Here is a 19,580-nt window from a genome sequence, read left to right on the forward strand (position 1 = left end):
TTAGCCTCATCCCACTCTATGTCATGTCCTGTTTCTCTCGTGTGTTTAAATATTGCATTTCTCTCTCTCTTAAGTCGTACATCATCCCTATGTTGTTTCAACCTGTCTTTCAGCCTTTTTTTCGTTTCTCCTATGTACACACTCTGACATTCTTTACATTTTACTTCGTAGATAATCCCTTCTTCTTCCTCTTCTCTGTTTTCCTTTTTCTTGTTAGCATTCCTCGCTATTCCTAAGATGCTTCTCCCTCCCTTCCTGTAAGTTTTAATTCCTGCTTTCCTAAGCACTTTGCATATCTTTTCTGTGGTCTTCCCCATACTCCTTATTCCAAACCTTCTCTCCTCTTTTTCTTTCTCTGCCAATTCTCCCCTGCCCGTTTTCTTACTTCTTCTGTTTATGTCCAGTCTATCCTGCTTCTCATAGCCATTCTTTTCCAGCTGTTTCCATAGGCTATTTATTTTGCCTTCTTTTTCACATTCTTTCATGCATATTTTCTTGATTCTGTCCTCCATATTCTTTATAAAATTTATTTTTGTCACCTCACTTACATCACTTATTTTGTGGCAGAATACCCCTGCTGCACACTTCTTCTGATGCCAAGCGGTTTCAATTTATTGTCCTCTTTTCCTTTTCATCAATATATCTAGATAGCTTAACTTGTCTTCTTCTTCTATTTCAAGTTCCAATAATATCCCTCTTTCTTCATCTTGAATTTCTTTGGCAAAAATGTCAAGCTGCCTCTTCGTTCCCTTCCATATGCCAAAACAGTCGTCCACATATCTGCAAAACAGAATCATTTTGTCACCTCCCATTTCTATCACTTTCTTTTCCCATTCATTCATAACCAATTCAGCCAATGCTGGGCTTAGACTGGAACCTATATTTAGTCCTTCACTCATTAACATTATTTTATCTCCCATTATACTGTAACCGTTTTTCCAAATGGTTTCCAGCGCCTTCACTACCCTTTCACTATCCCATTCTCCTATAATTTCTTGTCCCATTCTCTTTTTAATAATGTCCAAAACGTGTCCCCTCTTGATGCTCGGGAACATACTTTTCACGTCTAAGCTAAACATTGTCGTCTTCATCTCATTTAACTTAAGTCCTTTTATGAGGTCTACTACTTGTTCACTGTTCTTAACTGCTCTGCTTTCTTGCTGTGTTACTAACACGTCAATAACTTTCTTTAATTTCTTTTCTAAGGGTTCCAAAATATTGTTTCTGCAGTTCATTACTGGTCTTAACTTTATCTCCTCTTTGTGTATCTTTGGAAAGCCTTTCAAACTTGGTAGTCTTCCTGTCTGAAAGTTTGAAAGTTCCAAGTTTGAAAGGCTTTCCAAAGATACACAAAGAGGAGATAAAGTTAAGACCAGTAATGAACTGCAGAAACAATATTTTGGAACCCTTAGAAAAGAAATTAAAGAAAGTTTTTGACGTGTTAGTAACACAGCAAGAAAGCAGAGCAGTTAAGAACAGTGAACAAGTAGTAGACCTCATAAAAGGACTTAAGTTAAATGAGATGAAGACGACAATGTTTAGCTTAGACGTGAAAAGTATGTTCCCGAGCATCAAGAGGGGACACGTTTTGGACATTATTAAAAAGAGAATGGGACAAGAAATTATAGGAGAATGGGATAGTGAAAGGGTAGTGAAGGCGCTGGAAACCATTTGGAAAAACGGTTACAGTATAATGGGAGATAAAATAATGTTAATGAGTGAAGGACTAAATATAGGTTCCAGTCTAAGCCCAGCATTGGCTGAATTGGTTATGAATGAATGGGAAAAGAAAGTGATAGAAATGGGAGGTGACAAAATGATTCTGTTTTGCAGATATGTGGACGACTGTTTTGGCATATGGAAGGGAACGAAGAGGCAGCTTGACATTTTTGCCAAAGAAATTCAAGATGAAGAAAGAGGGATATTATTGGAACTTGAAATAGAAGAAGAAGACAAGTTAAGCTATCTAGATATATTGATGAAAAGGAAAAGAGGACAATAAATTGAAACCGCTTGGCATCAGAAGAAGTGTGCAGCAGGGGTATTCTGCCACAAAATAAGTGATGTAAGTGAGGTGACAAAAATAAATTTTATAAAGAATATGGAGGACAGAATCAAGAAAATATGCATGAAAGAATGTGAAAAAGAAGGCAAAATAAATAGCCTATGGAAACAGCTGGAAAAGAATGGCTATGAGAAGCAGGATAGACTGGACATAAACAGAAGAAGTAAGAAAACGGGCAGGGGAGAATTGGCAGAGAAAGAAAAAGAGGAGAGAAGGTTTGGAATAAGGAGTATGGGGAAGACCACAGAAAAGATATGCAAAGTGCTTAGGAAAGCAGGAATTAAAACTTACAGGAAGGGAGGGAGAAGCATCTTAGGAATAGCGAGGAATGCTAACAAGAAAAAGGAAAACAGAGAAGAGGAAGAAGAAGGGATTATCTACGAAGTAAAATGTAAAGAATGTCAGAGTGTGTACATAGGAGAAACGAAAAAAAGGCTGAAAGACAGGTTGAAACAACATAGGGATGATGTACGACTTAAGAGAGAGAGAAATGCAATATTTAAACACACGAGAGAAACAGGACATGACATAGAGTGGGATGAGGCTAAGCAAATAGGAAGGGAGAAGAGAATGCTAGTGAGAAAATGGAAGGAAGCCAAGGAAATAGAGAAGAAAGGCGAAGAAGACACAATGAACTGGAATGGGGGACTGAAGTTAAACAAAGAATGGAAGAAGATGTTGGAAAGAGTGGAAAGGACAAGAGAAAAAGAGGAGAGGAGAAGGAAGAAAAATGAAGGGAAAAGAGCGTGAGATTAAAAAGTCCAACCACATTCTATATGGAAGTAATTGTGTTTAGCCTTTTAGGTGAAAGTAAAGTTGGAAAGTGAAAGTCATCTGCTAGAAAGTTCCAAACAACTTTCTAAATAGACTGGAGGGAGTAATGTTTGTGTATATATATTACCCTTCTTGTTGTATCTGGTTACTTTTGTACTTGATACAGAGTCTGAAGAAGACCTTGCTAGAAGGTTGAAACGTTACGTTAGTTTATGTTTTTAATCAAATAAATTACTGCCTTGGTCAGCATATTTAGTTTTTCAGAAGTATGGGAAGTTCCAGTCTTGTAGTCATCCTGGCTTCTGGTGGCTTCTTGGTTTCTGGTAACTTCCTTCTAACCTGGGTGGCACACAGGGAGCTCTGGCTTCTTGGTGTAACCTTAACTCTTGAGGGTTCCATAATTTCTTCTTCATTTTCAATCTACTCCCTACTCTTCAAGGCAGTGGAAGATGTTTGGAAGTCGGACTTCTTGAATAGATGATATGATAAAATTCCTTATCCTTTCACCTTCGGCTTCCCTGAGGGAATTTCCAAGGGAAGAATAGTTCCCAACAAGGGAGTTCTAAGTTCTTAAGTTGTCTTTGTCCATGACATTCATTCAAACTTCTTCCGTTCTAATACAGCACTTGAATCCCTCGAAGTTTTATCCGGTTAAATCTTCAAAAGGGTCTAGAGGCAAGTTGGCAATTCCACACTCACACGAGCCTCAATCTAAGAGCACTTTGCATACAGTTCTTCCAATTCAGACTTATCACTTAAGATCACTTAGTTCCGTTATTGTCTCGGGGCCAAATAGTCCGGCACCCACCGATTTCACTTTGATCTACTTGACGTAATATAAAATTTCCGTCTGTTTATGCAAGAGGGACATTCATAAAATCTAGTCTAACACTGTTCAGGGGATTCTGTCCTGAGTGATCTCCTTGTCATTGATCTAGTATTGATTGTTCTCACATATGTAGGAACAGACGAAACTTTATTTTGCTGCGACGAGGATCTGACACTATAATTAAGTTCTTCCATATATGAAATTTCAGCAGATAGTTTATTTAGAATATTAAACTTAATTTGGCTGTCAAAAATTGTCTCCTTATTGAACTGGCCTAGGTTACGTCTAAGTTCACTCACATATCTTGAGGCGTGTTCCTTACACTTTAGCACCTTATGTTCGGGTGTGTCCAATTCGCCACAGTTATCACAGGTGTCGCTATTTCTCAGGTTGAATCTCCTGAGATACATTTTAAAGGGCCCATGCCCTGTTATAAAGTGTGTGAGACCTTTGGATGGTTTAAAGTATACCCACTTGTTCCTCTTACCAATGGTCGTTATGAAATTCCTAGTACGTATTGAAGCATCTTGACTCCATTCGTGCTCCCACTTATTTGCGAAGAAGGCTTTAACCTCTTGCTTCCTCATAATATTAATATGATGGTTCGCAAGGAAGTTCTGTCCCGTTCCTTTGGTAATCCAATACTTGGTAGCCGCCTGCTGTACCTCAATGTCCAGGGGAAGGACCCCAGCAATCGCAATAAGTGAGAGAGTTGGAGTGGTTTTGAAACCTCCCAAGATCCGAAGAAGGACATTGCGCTGCGCTGATCTAAGTTTGGACTTCACCCGTTCTTCAAAAGCTATATTAGCCCAGGTGCTGGCAGCGTAAGTTATAATTGAGAGAAAAATCGCTTTATAATAAATCAATGCGATATCAAAGGGAACCTTGAAGACTGTATTCCCCATGCTCAACGTTCGATGTAACTCCGTCTTTGCTTTTTCTATAACGTAGTCAACGTGCGATCTAAATCTTAAACCGGAGTCAATATATACTCCTAGGTATTTAAGGGACTTAACATTCCGAATTGGTCTACCATTAAGTTTTACACTAGGAGATCTCATAAGCTTCCCCTTTAGTAATACTGAGAGAGTTTTATGAGTTGCAATGGTAAGTTTTGCCTTGCAGCACCAAGCATCTAACTGTGTTAAAAGACTCATAGCCTTTAGTTCCAGTTCTCTTCTACTGTTGGCGCCTACCATGATCATCAGATCATCTGCGTAAGCAATTGCTCCAATGGACAAAGGATTCTCATTCAGTTCTTCTAGCAGCGGTTCTATGGTGATGTTCCATAACTTGGGGCCTAATACGGAGCCCTGGGGACATCCTTTATTGACTTCACGATGGACACTCTGATCCTGCCAAACGTAGTTGACCCCTCTGTTATTTAGATAATCACTGATCACGTTATAAAGAGCTGTTGGGAGATCAAGTTCCCTCAATGTAGCGAGTGTAAAGGGCCACCATACGTTGTCAAAAGCTCCTTTTATATCAGCAGCTATTCCAAGTACGTACTTGTACGTGGATTCATGGACTGTTCTCTTAACATGGTTAATAGCATCCTCCGTTGACAGTCCTCTGGTAAATCCATATTGCCTTTGTGGTGTGCCTCTGAGGAGCTCTCTTTCCTCTATCCTTTTAAGCAGTAGTTTTTCTAGGATCTTCCCAAAAGTGTCCAGCAGGCATATTGGTCTATAAGATTTGACGTCCGTTCGATCTTTATTTTTATTCTTCAGTATTAGGGTTAAATTGGCTTCTTTCCAGCATGCTGGAAAGACACCCTTTATTAAACATAGGTTGTAGATCTGTTGAAGATGATACGATATCTCATTCTTAGAAATCTTAACCAATTCATTCGGGACTGCATCCGGCCCAGACGCTTTCTTCGGCTTTAATTTATCTATAACAGAAGCCACCTCCTCAAACGTAAAGGGTAACAAAAGAGTCTTTGATGTATATATTTGATGTATATACAGACAATAGCAGTTGGTCCGAGAGTTACGACATCGAGGGGAGGAACTACTACGTGCACCTCGTTATACAAGCTGCTGAGTTTCTTATCGCGCTGGTTTGTCGTTTCCCCGCTTCCCACTTCCCTTTCCAGCATATAGAGCGTCCGCCGTAAGACTGATAAAGAGCTTTAAATTCCAGAGGCGACGCTCAGGGTGGACCCACACAAAATGAAGCTGGTACGCCCTGTCAAAATACAATAGTCATGTTTCATGATAAAATAAAATGAAAATGCACAGATAATGATGGGAACCTTCCTGTTTGGATTAATTTGATAATAATGTGAATAGCAAAATATATTTCTCTTTGAAGATGTGGTACATCCAAATCAACAAAAGCCATCCAGTGGTCCACCCACTCAAATGACCCTTACAGCATCAATAATAACTTCTAGGTTGAATTTACACTGTTAGTTTTCAAGTCAGAACAAGATTCTGGATATAAGAAACACGCAAATGTCAACCTCCTTTTCACGTAGTACACTCTAGACTGCATTTTGCAGACTGGTGAGGCTCTGGCTTCTGAACCCGCAACCAAGTAAATTCTCTGTGGGGCACGTGTTGTGTCGTCCGTATATGTTTCTGATTGTCCCTTCATTCATCTCATCATATCACCATTCATCCTTGTAACAAGTGCACTCACGGTCCCCAAAATGACGTGTCAATCATACCCCGGCACGGGGCCAAACGTCGTTATGGGTACGGGAAACCGGTCGTGACTCACGGTCCAGTTATCAAGTTCGGTACTGACACTGTCGTTTATTGTCATACTATTGCGAGGCGGAGATTAATACCTTGAAAAGTTACACTGTTTTGTTTACCTTTGATATGTAGATTCGAACAATCATAAAACACTAATAGCATAATATCTGGTACCTGAAAAACGTCAAATAACAACACTGACGAACGGTAAAAAGTGAATATATATTGTAACAACAAAAAAATATTGCCATCAACTACTGTTTACAAAGCCTCCTCACTCTCACAACATTCACTCTATCTCTCTTTCACACACATGAGGTATTTTTACATGTGAAGTATGGATACAAATCATGGATCTCATTAACATATCATTCCTTTTAATTTTAAACCTTAATGTGAATTTAGGGCATTTGTCTGCCAGCTCCTGTGCTCTTTTAAATTAACTTAAATGCCAGCCCTCGGAAAGCGGTTAACTAAGACAATTGGGTCGGCGTGGTTAAATCTTTCGTTCGAATGAACGTTTGCATCGAGTCGTAAGCACGACATTATACAAGTTTCTCGGACGGGGGTATTACACACAAGCCTCTCTCGTCCAATGAGAACAACTACTCAATTACATAGTGATGCAAAAACTTAATTGGCTCCAGCTGCCGGAATACACTAATCAATCGTCGGCGCGAGCAAAAATTACCTTAAAAACCACTATGCAACAAATAATACTATTTCACGCACACGACCTTGCAATAAAAACAACTACGCTTTCCACAATTAAAAAGGACTCATCAGTCAACTATTGACAAATTAAATGGCGCGACGGGGCGGTCGGTTACACAAGAAATGGAGCACACTTTGACAATTTATACTAAATATTAAAGAAATGAAATGGAGCTTCTAACCCTGAATGCAGACAATTAAATTAGAACATCTGAACATGAAATTACCCTTTTTTATAACAATACCAAAAATTATCAGATGCGGGAATTAGGTTCGGGGTTTCCTGAGTAACTTTGCGAATAAGTGAGACTTCGGCGTTAACTGTACGGTGTTGATACTAACGACGCACGTTTACATGTACATGAGACCCTCTGAAGTATACTGTACCAGACTCTGCTACATGGCGTGGTCATTCATCTCTCCTGGACGCGGGACTTGCACACGGTTCCATTGTGGCGAAATTGTCCTCCGAGGTCGATCGCGACGAAGAATAATTGCGACGATCTGGTGTACTTGCACCTCCTTAGTACTTCGGGCGTTCCTCTTGCCACTAGCGTCGGATGTACGTGGTCACGCGCCGGTCAGGAATCTCTCCAGTGTCGGGCATCAATTGGACGTCGATCTGCAATCATCTCTCTCTGGAAACGTCCTTCGGGCTTTGGTTGGGACGTCGATCTGAAAGCGTCCTTCGGGCTTTGGGCAGTGTTTGGTTTCGGCGTCGTCTGACTGGCTTCGGCGTCGTGGCAGGCGTCAGGGGAGTCGACGGACTCCCTTCTCTATCTTCTTTAGCCCTCCATCCTTATGTAGTCCACGCTTGGCAAAAACAAATCACCGCGTAATCTTCGCCAAAATAAGGCGCACACTGGTAACTCTCTATCTGCAAGTCGCTCACAGTACGTAAGGAAACGAAGTCCACGGACGCAAAACAATGATCACGCGAGAGTGTAGCGCGGAGATGCTCTCTCTATGAAATCCGGGTAAAACTGTGTCTGGAATCATAGTACTGCCTATATATAAGAGATTCGAATTCTTCCGTTGAAAAGGACGCTCTAGTGGCTTGGCTTCTGTTTCAGAGGGATGGAAATGACCTCTCTCCATTGTCTTGAAACGCGGTCAAGTGCGCGTCGTCGATCCTTGCAGGCTTGGGCTCCAGCTGATTTTCCTGGTCATCCGTGAACATGGGTTCGAACGCCTGCTGCGACTCGAGCCCGGTAGCGGCGAAAATAATCTTTCCTTATCTCCGTGTTGGTGCAAATATGTAATGTTCTAAGCGGCGGCTGTCACTCAAGAAAAACCCTTCTCCCAACTCCCGACGTCTGGCTCGGATACAAGTTTATCCACAAAATAAGATCAAACCTCACACTTTCATGTTTGTGCATAAAATGAATCAATAAACAAAAAATAGTTTATATCGAACTGCGTTTCACATGTCACTAGATACCGTGACATCCTCATATTCGCGATTAGGCAAAAGTTGCAGAAAAACCAAGTAAAATAAACTAAATAAATAAATCAGTCAAGGGGCAAGAGGGTAGGTTGCCCCCTAATACTCGCACTTAGAAATTTTGTGTAAATAACTCATATCACAATTATTAAACGGTTCTTTAAAAAAGTAAGTATTTTTAACCTGACGATAATTCCACGCAACTACGAAGAGGGAGGAAGGTGCATTATCTTTATACAGGGTGATTGGTAATTCGACCTATTCCTGGAAACGGGTAATACTAGAGCACATTTGAAACAAATTTGACCCTATACACCGGGGGTTGGAAATCTATGGGTTTCGAGTTATTGCAGTTTGTAGATTATATTGACATATTCCTACTTGCGACCAAAAAACTACTAATTGGACACTGGACACTTAATGAACACGTTGCTAACAGCTGACGAATGAGTGACTACTGGGGTAAAATTCATGCCCAAAATTTCCATACACACAGAAAGAAACAATCATTGATGCACACGTCATGAAGAAATTTCGAAATTATCGTCTAAATCGAAGAGGATTACTCAAAAAATTGGTAACACACTTAGCGTAAACATTACGGAAAAAACTTCCTCGTTTCATAAGCTCTCCAAAACGATACAAATGCTGTCAACTGACACACGGGTTGGGGGAAAAATCTGAATAAAAAGCGGAGAAGGCGCGTTGTAGACCTCTTTGTAAAATGAAAAGAAGTTGTCGGTTGTGAGAAATAAAGGAACGAAAATGAGTGAAATAATAATGTTATTTACCATTCTCATGATTCCAGGTTGTCAGAATTAACTGTTACAAAAACTACAAATCCTGTTAAAATTGCCTCCCTCCGTTACGTATGCAAGCACGCAGCCTGCGGCGTACTTCAGACACAGTCACTCGCGTTGACACTCTGTCTCTTATGTATTGAGCTGCTGTCACAATTCTCTCTCTCAACTCTATACTGTAGACAAAAGTCGCATGGCGTCAAAACCGGACTCCTCGCCGGCCAGGGTTTCGGGCCGCCTCGACCAATCCATTGCATGGGATAATTGTCGTCCAGCAACTGTCGCACACCCCGGAAATAGTGGGCTGGGCAGCCATCATGTTGGTAAATCATACCCCATCTTGTGGCGAGCGGCACATCCTCCAGCAACGTCGTCAATTCTTCCCTTAGGAAGTTTTCGTAGGTAACGCCGTTTAGGTTTTGTGGCAGAAAGAATGGCCCGATCACATGATTGTGGATGATTCCCATTTAGTGAGAATTTTCTCTAGTGAGCATTTTCTTTACATTTTCTTGGGTTATGACCCTTAGGGGCCCAAAAATGCGCATAATGAAAATTCGTTATACCATCGCGGTCGAATTTGGATTCGTCCGTCCACAGATTTCTTGTCAGGTGATGGGGGTCTTCAGTGTCGGTATGTAGTACCGGTATGTAGAGGTCTACAACGCGCCTTCTCCGCTTTTTATTCAGATTTTTCCCCCAACCCGTGTGCCAGTTGACAACATTTGTATCTTTTTGGAGAGCTTATGAAACGGGGAAGTTTTGTCCGTAATGTTTACGCTAAGTGTGTTACAATTTTTTGAGTAATCCTCTTCGATTTAAACGATAATTTCGAAATTTCTTCATGACGTGTGCATCAATGATTGTTTCTTTCTGTGTGTATGGAAATTTTGGGCATGAATTTTTCCCCAGTAGTCACTCATTCGTCAGCTGTTAGCAACGTGTCCATTAAGTATCCAGTGTGTAGTAGTTTCTTCACAATTAGTAGTTTTTTGGTCGCAAGTCGGAATATGTCAATATAATCTACAAACTACAATAACTCGAAACCCATAGATTTCCGAGACCTCCGGTGCATAGGGTCAAATTTGTTGCAAATGTGCTCTATTATTACCCGTTTCCAGGAATACGTCGAATTACCAATCACCATATATATATATAAATGGATGTACAGTCACGGACACTTCTGGGTCGTAACAATCCCATTAAATTTCAATGGAATCGTTACAACCCAGAAGTGTCCGTAACTGTACGTGTAACATATATGTATGTATGTATGTATGTTCCGCCATAACTCTCGAACGCCTGGAGCAATTTAAACCAAACTTCGTACACATATAACTTACAATCTGGAATGAAATACTGTGGGGGTAACACACCCCTGGCACCCCTAAAGGTGAGGGTGGGAAGGTGGTGACATTTCAAAATATTAAGAAACGACCGATATTAGTGTGGAACCCATAGCTTTCGGCGTCGCTAAGATGAATAATGACACTCCCAATGCTGTTCAATTTATTTATTCTTGCTCCTGGATATGAAATAAAAATATTGTTTATAATGAAGTTTTGAGTTAAATTAATATTATTGTGAATTTGTAAAAGATATTACTTTATAATTTGTATACTGTACTTATACTTTCAAATACCTTTAAATAAAATTAGTTACATTTTACACTATAGTTAGAATTCATTATTTCCCTGTCTAATACAAGATTGGGATAAATAAATACCCACGCAAGGCCGGGTAATCAGCTAGTTTCCTATAAAATTGAACTGTCCAACTCAATTTTGAATTGTTTCCAATCTGCTGTACGAAACCATGTTTACATGTAAAATTCAAGTCTCTGAACCACAGAGATGGAAATTACAAAAGGGAGCAAAGGAACGTTGGTGCCATAGAATTTATTGATTGGTTGATTTGTTGTTTTAAGTCCACTTTATTCACAGAAAGGGTAATCGGGACTGGACCTACAGTTTAAAGTGTGATCCGAACCACTATGTGTCTCCACCGGATATCGAACCCGGGAGACCTTCATTACAAGACGATGACACTACCACCGCGCTATTGGGAATCTTGGTACCATAGAAGATTGAATTCTTCTAATTCAGTGATTTTCGACGGGTCCCGACACACTCTATGTATTCGCCCCTGTTCCATACCCACCAATACAGAAAGATGAAATAAGGTTTTTCTTTCTTCGATTGAACATTAATCAAAGCTTTCGCCCCCCTCCTAATCAGAGGGTTTGCGCACGCCTATGATCAATCAGATGCAAAGTCCGTTCACCTGCTTGGGAAAGAATGACTGATGGTGGTTGGTCAGATGTAGTTCCAAAGGCTTGAAATAGGAAATGAGGCGAATTCTTGATATATTAAATGTAACTTAAGAAGCACAGCTTATACATAAGAAATTAGAAGGATAGTGATAGAATTATTCCCAATCTAAAATAACTTCTCAGATAATCTGTGATTTAGAATGATGAGAGGGTTTGCAAGTGGAAACGGAATGAATATTATTCGCCTACTATAACTCATTAAGGAGGATTCCGTTCCCAAGCACCCTTTGGAAAGTGTGTCGATGGAAGGTTAATTGAATAAACCCGAGAAGCTTCGGTTTATAGGAATGCCTGGAGGCGATAACTCACCGATCTGCACCAACAACACGCGGAATTCCGCTGAACTTTCCCTTTGATGTGTGCGCACGTAGAGAGACCGCGAGGGCACCGGAACTTCCGGAATGCTGGGAGGACGTGAATTGGACTCCGGCAGGAGAAGGAACGCGGTGACCCGCGAAATCTTCTTTCCCTGGAACATCTCTTCTGAATGCACTTGGGGAAATGAAGAAAGTGACAGCTCTGTATAGGCACAGGTATTTTTGATCTCTGGGTGCGCTCGAGCAAAACTCTACGTAAAAGTTTCGAGTGTAAAGGCGTGATGTAAGATATTATCGCACTTGCTTCTGCGTCATCCGAAGATTAAATTAGTGCACGAAACGTTTACGTAAAGAGATTGCTAACTGCTGTAACTTTTAATACGTGACCTCTCAGGGAACACGTTCTGGAATGTTCGGGATTGTTTCGCAGAAAGACTATTCAATTCTCATTTTCCCTATATATCGAGGTGGATAATACTTGAAGTGATGACATCCGTGTCGAGGTGCGAAACTATTTCCATTTAGAGTTCAGTACGCTTTTCCTTCTCATTCGCTACACTCAGAGGCGCCAACTTGAGATAAGTTTCGGGGGGGGGGGGGAGGCAAGGGAAATTTTGGGGGCAAGATCGGCACAAACAATACTTCATATATGTAAGTATACATAAAATGTGTCCTTCTACGTGAATTCTAAGGGAGCAGAAAGTGCCTTGCTACAGTTTTCCCATTAGGCAATGGCTCCAATAGAATTTGAACCCAGGGGTAAAATATTAACAGCTGCTTTCATGGGCTCCTTCAGGAAATTTTCTAGACGTGATGGTGGAGGTGGAGTGTTCGGAAATTTGTGTCTTTAGAGGGGTATGTTCACGTGTCATAGAAGGAAAATTTTTAAGGGAGGGAGGGAGGGAGGGAGGAGAGAGAGAGAGAGAGAGGAGATAAATTAAAAAGTAGGAAAAGAAAGGAAAAATTAACGCAAAAGGAGAGACAGGAAGAGAAAGAGACGGGAGAGGGGAAAGAGAGAGACAGAGAAAGTGAAACAAGAGAGAGGAAGAGAGAGAGACAGAGAGAGAGAGAGAGAGAGAGAGAGACAGAGAAATTGAGAAGTACGAAAAGAAAGGAAAAATAACGCAAAAGGAGAGACAGGGAGAGAAAGAGACGGGAGAGGGGAAAGGGAGAGACAGAGAACGTGAAACAAGAGAGAGGAAGAGAGAGAGACACAGAGAGAGAAAGAAACAATAAGGAAAATACAGAGAGAGAGAGAGAGAGAGATAAAAGAAAGCGATAGAGTGCGAAGAAGAAACGAGACGTTGCATTAGGGATAAAACAGAGAAATATATCAAAAGGAGAGGATGAAAGAAATACTAAAGAAGAATAGAAGGCGAGAAGCTAGAAAGAAGACACAAGAAAAGAAATGTGCACATTTTTTTTCCAGAGTAGGTCAAGTGTCCATGTGGGTGGGTGCCCACGGCTGCTTCCTTCTAAATGAAAAAAAATTTCTGCAGCAACTATTTTTACACATTTCTTATGTTTAATTTGCAGTAAAACACAGAGGCAAGAGGTACTTCCATTTGAAAATTGAAGACTGCGCTGACGTGTTGCACAAATGCTCAAGTCTGATAATCCTAACATCTAAGTATTTCAGATTTCAAGCTCTTTAACGCAGTGGCGTGTGATGACCTCGGAACTTCGGATAGCTGCTGAGTTGGTGTTTTAAGTCCACTTCATGCACAGTAAGGCTAATTGGGACTGGGCCTATAGTTTAAAGTGGAATCCGAACCACTTGTGCCTCCACCGGGTATCGAACCCGGGACCCCTTGATTACAAGGCGGCAACGCTACCACTGCGCCATCGGGGAGGACCTGGAACTTCGGATAGCAGTTGATTGTGCGTAAATTTTTAAAGTATCCACCCCCTTCTCCCCACACACAAATGTATATATAGACTACATAATTTACCAATTTCGATGGAAGTATTAATTTTACAGGAAACATTATTTCATTTACACGCATCTTCAAATACCCGAATCCTCCATGAAATGTTACCCCAAAACTTATGAAGCGTTATAGTATAAAAGATGAGTTCTCACCATCGCAATTAAATGCAGAAAAGAGATGAATATAACCAGATATCTTTTCGTTGCCTGGAAATCTTATTTCATTGCACTTGAGGAACTTTTGATTTTCTTCACACATTTGCTACACTTCCGCACACGCACACACACTCACGGAAGGATCATAGGCGTACCAAAGGGTCCCACAATCTCTTGAGCTTCATTCTCTTAAAAATGAAGTCGTTTTTATTATCTGGTCCTATTTTCCTATCAAAATATTGAGAGTATATTCAATATCAACTTTAACATTAATTAGAGATTAATAAATATAACTTAATATTATTATTTGGTTAATGTTATTTTCTTGTTCATTTCAGGCGCATTCCCCTGTTAAGGAACAAATTCCAAACTGCTCAACCAGCTGAAGTAAGTGTTGCTTAACTTTTAAATAACACTGGGGAACAGTGAAATTGCGGCACAGTGTTTGAGAGCTAATTTAGGGCGATTTCATGCTGCTGAATAATGATATAATAATATATTTCTTGAATTGGCTCTAATTTATGAAATAAATGCAACTAAACCAAAATGGCGGAAACATAAGTCATACATATAAATGAACTTCCAACAACAATTTAATATTTATTTTTGTGATTACAATCATTTACATGATTTTTTGTTTCACTCCATGTCATGGGCACTCTAAATTTGAGTCCCTTTCGTCCGCCTTGGCCCCAATAACGAAGTGATTCCAAACAAGTTTTGCAAACTATATGTGGGACCCATTTTTTATTCTGTTGTCCCAGATTTTTGGAAAAATAAGCCTGATACAAATCTCTCACTACATCCATGATATTTCTTCTCTGTGATGGTAGACAATATATTCCACATATATAGCAAAAAAATTTGGGTTATTGAAACACTTACTACGTGAGGAACTCATATTTCCAATGTATTCTCATTAAACGCATTTCGCTTAGTTATACTACAAAATTCAACATTAAGAGATATATTGCCTAGCAATGCTTCATAAGTTGCCTAGCAACAATTTACAAATAAATAAATAAGTTTCTTAATGCGAATTTCAGCCCATTATCAAAGTTTAATATTACCGAGAAAAGCGTGGAGTAATTTTACCTCCTACATTTTCCATGGTGTGTTTATTTTTATAACTGGAGTCAATTCAACTGAACCAATCATACAATTGGCAATCACAGCTGTTTTGTGTGCTGAAACTGTTATTAAACTTTATGCCACAAAATAAAATCTATTTTTTGTTCCCCAGTGTAATATACAGTATTTTATAATTAAATTATAGGTGATAGATCAAAGTTTACGTTCAGCGCTATCTGACGTGAATCTTTTAAAAACCAAACTACATATTCTTGATATATTAGGTTGCAGTTTGGGGAGAAAAAGATACCGAGCCTAAAAACAAATTTGCACATTCTTTCATATTTTATGCACAAATGTGAAATATTTAGTATTGGCTTCAGAAGTAACATGCCTGCTCAGTGGTCGAGAGCTTTAAGTGGTCCACTTTGGATCTCGCCATCTAAGTTACCGGCTTCTTACCTGAGTTTGGGTGATATTTGTGAGTCTCCCTTCACCAATTTAACTTAATCATCATACATCCTCTTCACTGCGATTAACCAAGGTTGTAAAAATGCGACGTCAAACAGCACAGTACCCTTCATGATGTTTTGTTATTGTGGTATGTTGAGAAATGTGCAACCATGTACACAGTTTTCCTTCCTTAAAAGGGCCTCCCCGATGGCGCGGTGGTAGTGTCATTGCCTTGTAATCAAGGGGTCCCGGGTTCGATACCCGGTGGAGGCACAAGTGGTTCGGATCCCACTTTAAACTGTAGGTCCAGTCCCGATTAGCCTTACTGTGTATAAAGTGGACTTAAAACAACAAATCAATCAAATCCTTCCTTAAAATTAAATGTTATTTTTATTTGCACCTATAAAAAGTGCCGGTACGGCGTACACTTGAACACCACCAGAAAAAAAAACACTGTGTGTATGTATGTATGTATGTATGCATGTGTGTATATTGGGGTGAGATGGCGTAACTTGGACGTAAGTTGGGGGGTGGGGGCAGGTACGAACTTGAGGCTTAATTTTTTGGGGGGTAGCGTCCAAGATTATTTGCTAAACTGTTACATTTGCGAAATCATAAATATTATTATGTAGGTCTTAGGATGTCAACAAAAGTATTTTTAACTTGGATATTTTAAGAGACCTGAACATTTGCGGGAGAGGGCAAGTGCCCCCCCCCCCCCCTTTGCCCCCGCCAAGTTACGCCTATAGAGTGAGCCCAAAGTATTTTCCGGATTAAGCAAAATTGTATCTTATAATGAATCTATAAAAGTTAGAGATCATAATGCTGTGGCCATCCATAGCCCTACTCAAGATTTTATCAAATACAGTGAATACTTCTAAGAAATTCACTCAATCTGACGTTCCTATTTTTTCACTCTGCAAACTCACGACAATTTTTGCTTCCTACATGAAAACCACAAGCGACGCTGCGATCATCTGTTTCAACGTGGCGTCCATGAAGGAGAAAGCGCAGCGTGTTCTGTAGGACCACGAAAGTAAATCTCCGGTGACATTGCAAAGACAGTTCAGAATGGAGCATGGACGAAACCCTCCAGCTATTAAAAACATCAAAGCATGGTGTATATGAAAAGTTTAAGGAGACTGGCAGTGTTGGTGACATGCCCAGAACGAGTAATCCTGCTGTGAGTAAAGGGACTGTGGACGCAGGGCCCGCCATTTAACGCAATTCCCGGAAATCAAGAGAACCTGGAATTGCTCAAAGCACGGTGGTTAAAATTTTACATAAATTGCATCGTGTTAGCGGCAGTGACTGAGAAGATGTTGTGTAATACATGGGGAAAAAAGGATATCGTTTATACATTATCAGTGACACATATTTTGAAGATTATGAATAGAGCAACAAACTTGTGGTTTTTGGAGACATTTCGAAAATACATGTCTACGCCTAACATAACAAAACGTTTTGAATTTTGGTGAAATTTCTAAAAAAACACTTGTCTCTACTTATCGTACTTTCTGAGTAATAAATGTTCTAAATCAAGGGGGAAACTATAGCCGTGACATTGTCTAATTGACCGCTGGCCCAGTCGCCGTTCTGGTGGCATTTCTTATCCATGGACGACCCGAATCGTCGCGAAATGGTTGTCCAGTGCTCGTCTGCTCCAAGGCTACCAGTTTTAACCCTAGCTCACCCATGCCGTACGAGAAACTTACTTACCTGAAGGGTGCCCTACATTTTTTGAAATCTCAACTTCCATTTTCTATTATAAGTAGTGGGTTTTACGGTACGGACAGGACCGGAAAGTACGAGCCCCCCTCAAGCAGCTTTGCTACACTTAAAACAGGCTCAACATGTCCATATGAGCTTTTTGAGCAAGTGTGGAACTCTTGCCTAATCCAAGATTTTTGTAAAAACGCCATTCAGAAAGTACGAGCTCTTCAGATTGATTTGCACATACTTATAAAAGTTGCATCAGCCAGATTTTTGTTCATAAATTTGTCAATTTTTGACCATACCAGAAATTAAGCTTATTTTGTCAAAATCCCAGGAATCTTGAATTGATATCTATTGGGTTCTGAGACCGAGTGGAGTGTGGTGTATTGCCTTGTAATCAAAAAGGTTCGGGTTTGAGTCCTCATAAAATCTGATGGCAAAATGTTAATATTGTTGTTTTGTAAACAAGGGGCTTTGGGTTCGAGTCCTGAGAGATGTGGTATTCCATACGTGAGATTTTGCTCTGTTGATAGCTCCCAGATAAAAAATTCTCTATTCTCTTTTAAGAATCACCAGAGTTTTGTTATGTAGGAGCTCAACAATACGGCCGAAACTGCCTGATCAATACATTAGAATGGAGGTCAAGTAAACATTGCATGCTTTTTCTAATCTTTTTGATCAGTTCCATGTTTCGGCCAACAATAAATTATGCATGGCCGGGGGTTGTATGCCAACAGATATAATCTATACTGCGTCTTTTCAGAGCTATTCATCGTCATTAGATTATATCTGTTGATATTACCTCTATTGTGCCTTTTCCGAGGGAAATTACATGTCATTTGTCATGGAACTCAAAGAGAAATTCTTATCTATACTATGTACTCTTTCAGGGACCATCCATCATATTGAGGAATTGTCTTCTGGATATTGTCATTGCAAACTGAATTGCATTTAGGCTTGGTCTTGTTGTACATAAGTCTGTAACTTATAGAATAATTATTGCAATATTTCTGTATTTCTTTTGTATTTTGGATAGGTATCTGCTACGAACAGAGGTGGTATAAAATGGGTAGGTAACTGACGGTAAAGTATTGTTTTATATCCAAAGGGTTTCTGTGTTTAAATCGTGTTTCTAGTTCGAGTTGCTGTTTTAAGTCTATTTTATGCACAGTAAGGCTAATCGGGACTGGCCCTACAGTTTTAAAGTGGGATCCAAACTACTTGTGCCTCTACTGGGTATCGAACCCGGGACCTCTTGATTACGAGGCATGGGGGAAGCCATGGGGGAAGCCCTGAATCGTGCTTCTAGAACTGCTCTGTAACTCTCTCATTTCTCACATCATAAACATATGATTTTTCACCTATAAGAATAACACTGCATATTGTGTCTTCAGGTAATGCCTCGTGAAATTCACAGATAATTTTAATGTTTGTCCTGTCATTAACCACAACTTGTTTCCTTTTTGAAGTGTTAATTACAAACATGGGTCTCTGTGTTTTGAATTCATCTAGTGTGTAGTACAGGTCAGTATTGCCAGTAGTGACGCGCTTGAAGGAAGAAAAAGCCTCATATAATTTAAGAAAATCATCCTTGGACATGTCTAAATTATAATTTTCTCTAGGAAATACCTCATTTCTGCCATTTTTAAGATATATGTTCTTGATGTTGCAGTTATCAAATCTACTTGAATTTTTTTCCTGATTATTGTGTCTTCCGGTCTGAAACAGTACCACCACGAAATCAGGCATGTCGTATTGAATACTGGAGAATGAATTTGTGGCATCAAATTCATAATATGTGCCACATGCGGGCTTCTGTACGCATTGATATGTGTAAAATTGCAGAGGAATCTGTGGATTTTTTACTATATCTGCTTTGTGTTTAAGAGCGTAACTGGCCTCATATTCAACAACTGGGATTCTTAACTCCATAGTCTGAATAATGCATTTTCCTGCGTCAGGTAAGGTATTAGGCAAAGCTTCCCCTGTAGAGTTTAATGTACTGTACCTCATCAATGCATTATTATCATTTGCAGCTCTTCTAAATGTAATTCTTAACCCGCCCTTCCACATAATTTCTTTGTAATCCGAGAAGAATCCTGGCAATAGGCGCATGGGGAACAGTACAGTGTGGCTCTTGGTTAATATCTTATCACCAGCTTCAAATCCACCGATTCTGTAGTAAGAAGCCTCGGTTTTGGATAATTTTAGTGTGGCCAAAGCTGTGGAGGTAATGCCGGGATAATCTATTCTGTTTATAACAACGCCATGCTT

At 39.9% G+C, this 19,580-nt stretch overlaps 1 protein-coding gene across 2 annotated transcripts in view; it reads left to right on the forward strand.

Moving 5' to 3' along the window:
- Dh44 (corticotropin-releasing diuretic hormone 44) overlaps nt 1–19,580 on the forward strand; it is a 618,074-nt gene that overhangs the window by 503,042 nt on the left and 95,452 nt on the right. For both annotated transcript variants that reach the window (XM_083112447.1, XM_083112448.1), the window contains exon 3: nt 14,405–14,453. The gene's annotated coding sequence lies outside the window, so the exon portion shown is untranslated. The remainder of the gene's footprint in view (nt 1–14,404; nt 14,454–19,580) is intronic.

This window comes from Lepisma saccharinum, chromosome 26 (assembly GCF_977018435.1).
Source record: "Lepisma saccharinum chromosome 26, izLepSacc3.1, whole genome shotgun sequence".
In the NCBI taxonomy this organism is placed as follows: domain Eukaryota; kingdom Metazoa; phylum Arthropoda; class Insecta; order Zygentoma; family Lepismatidae; genus Lepisma; species Lepisma saccharinum.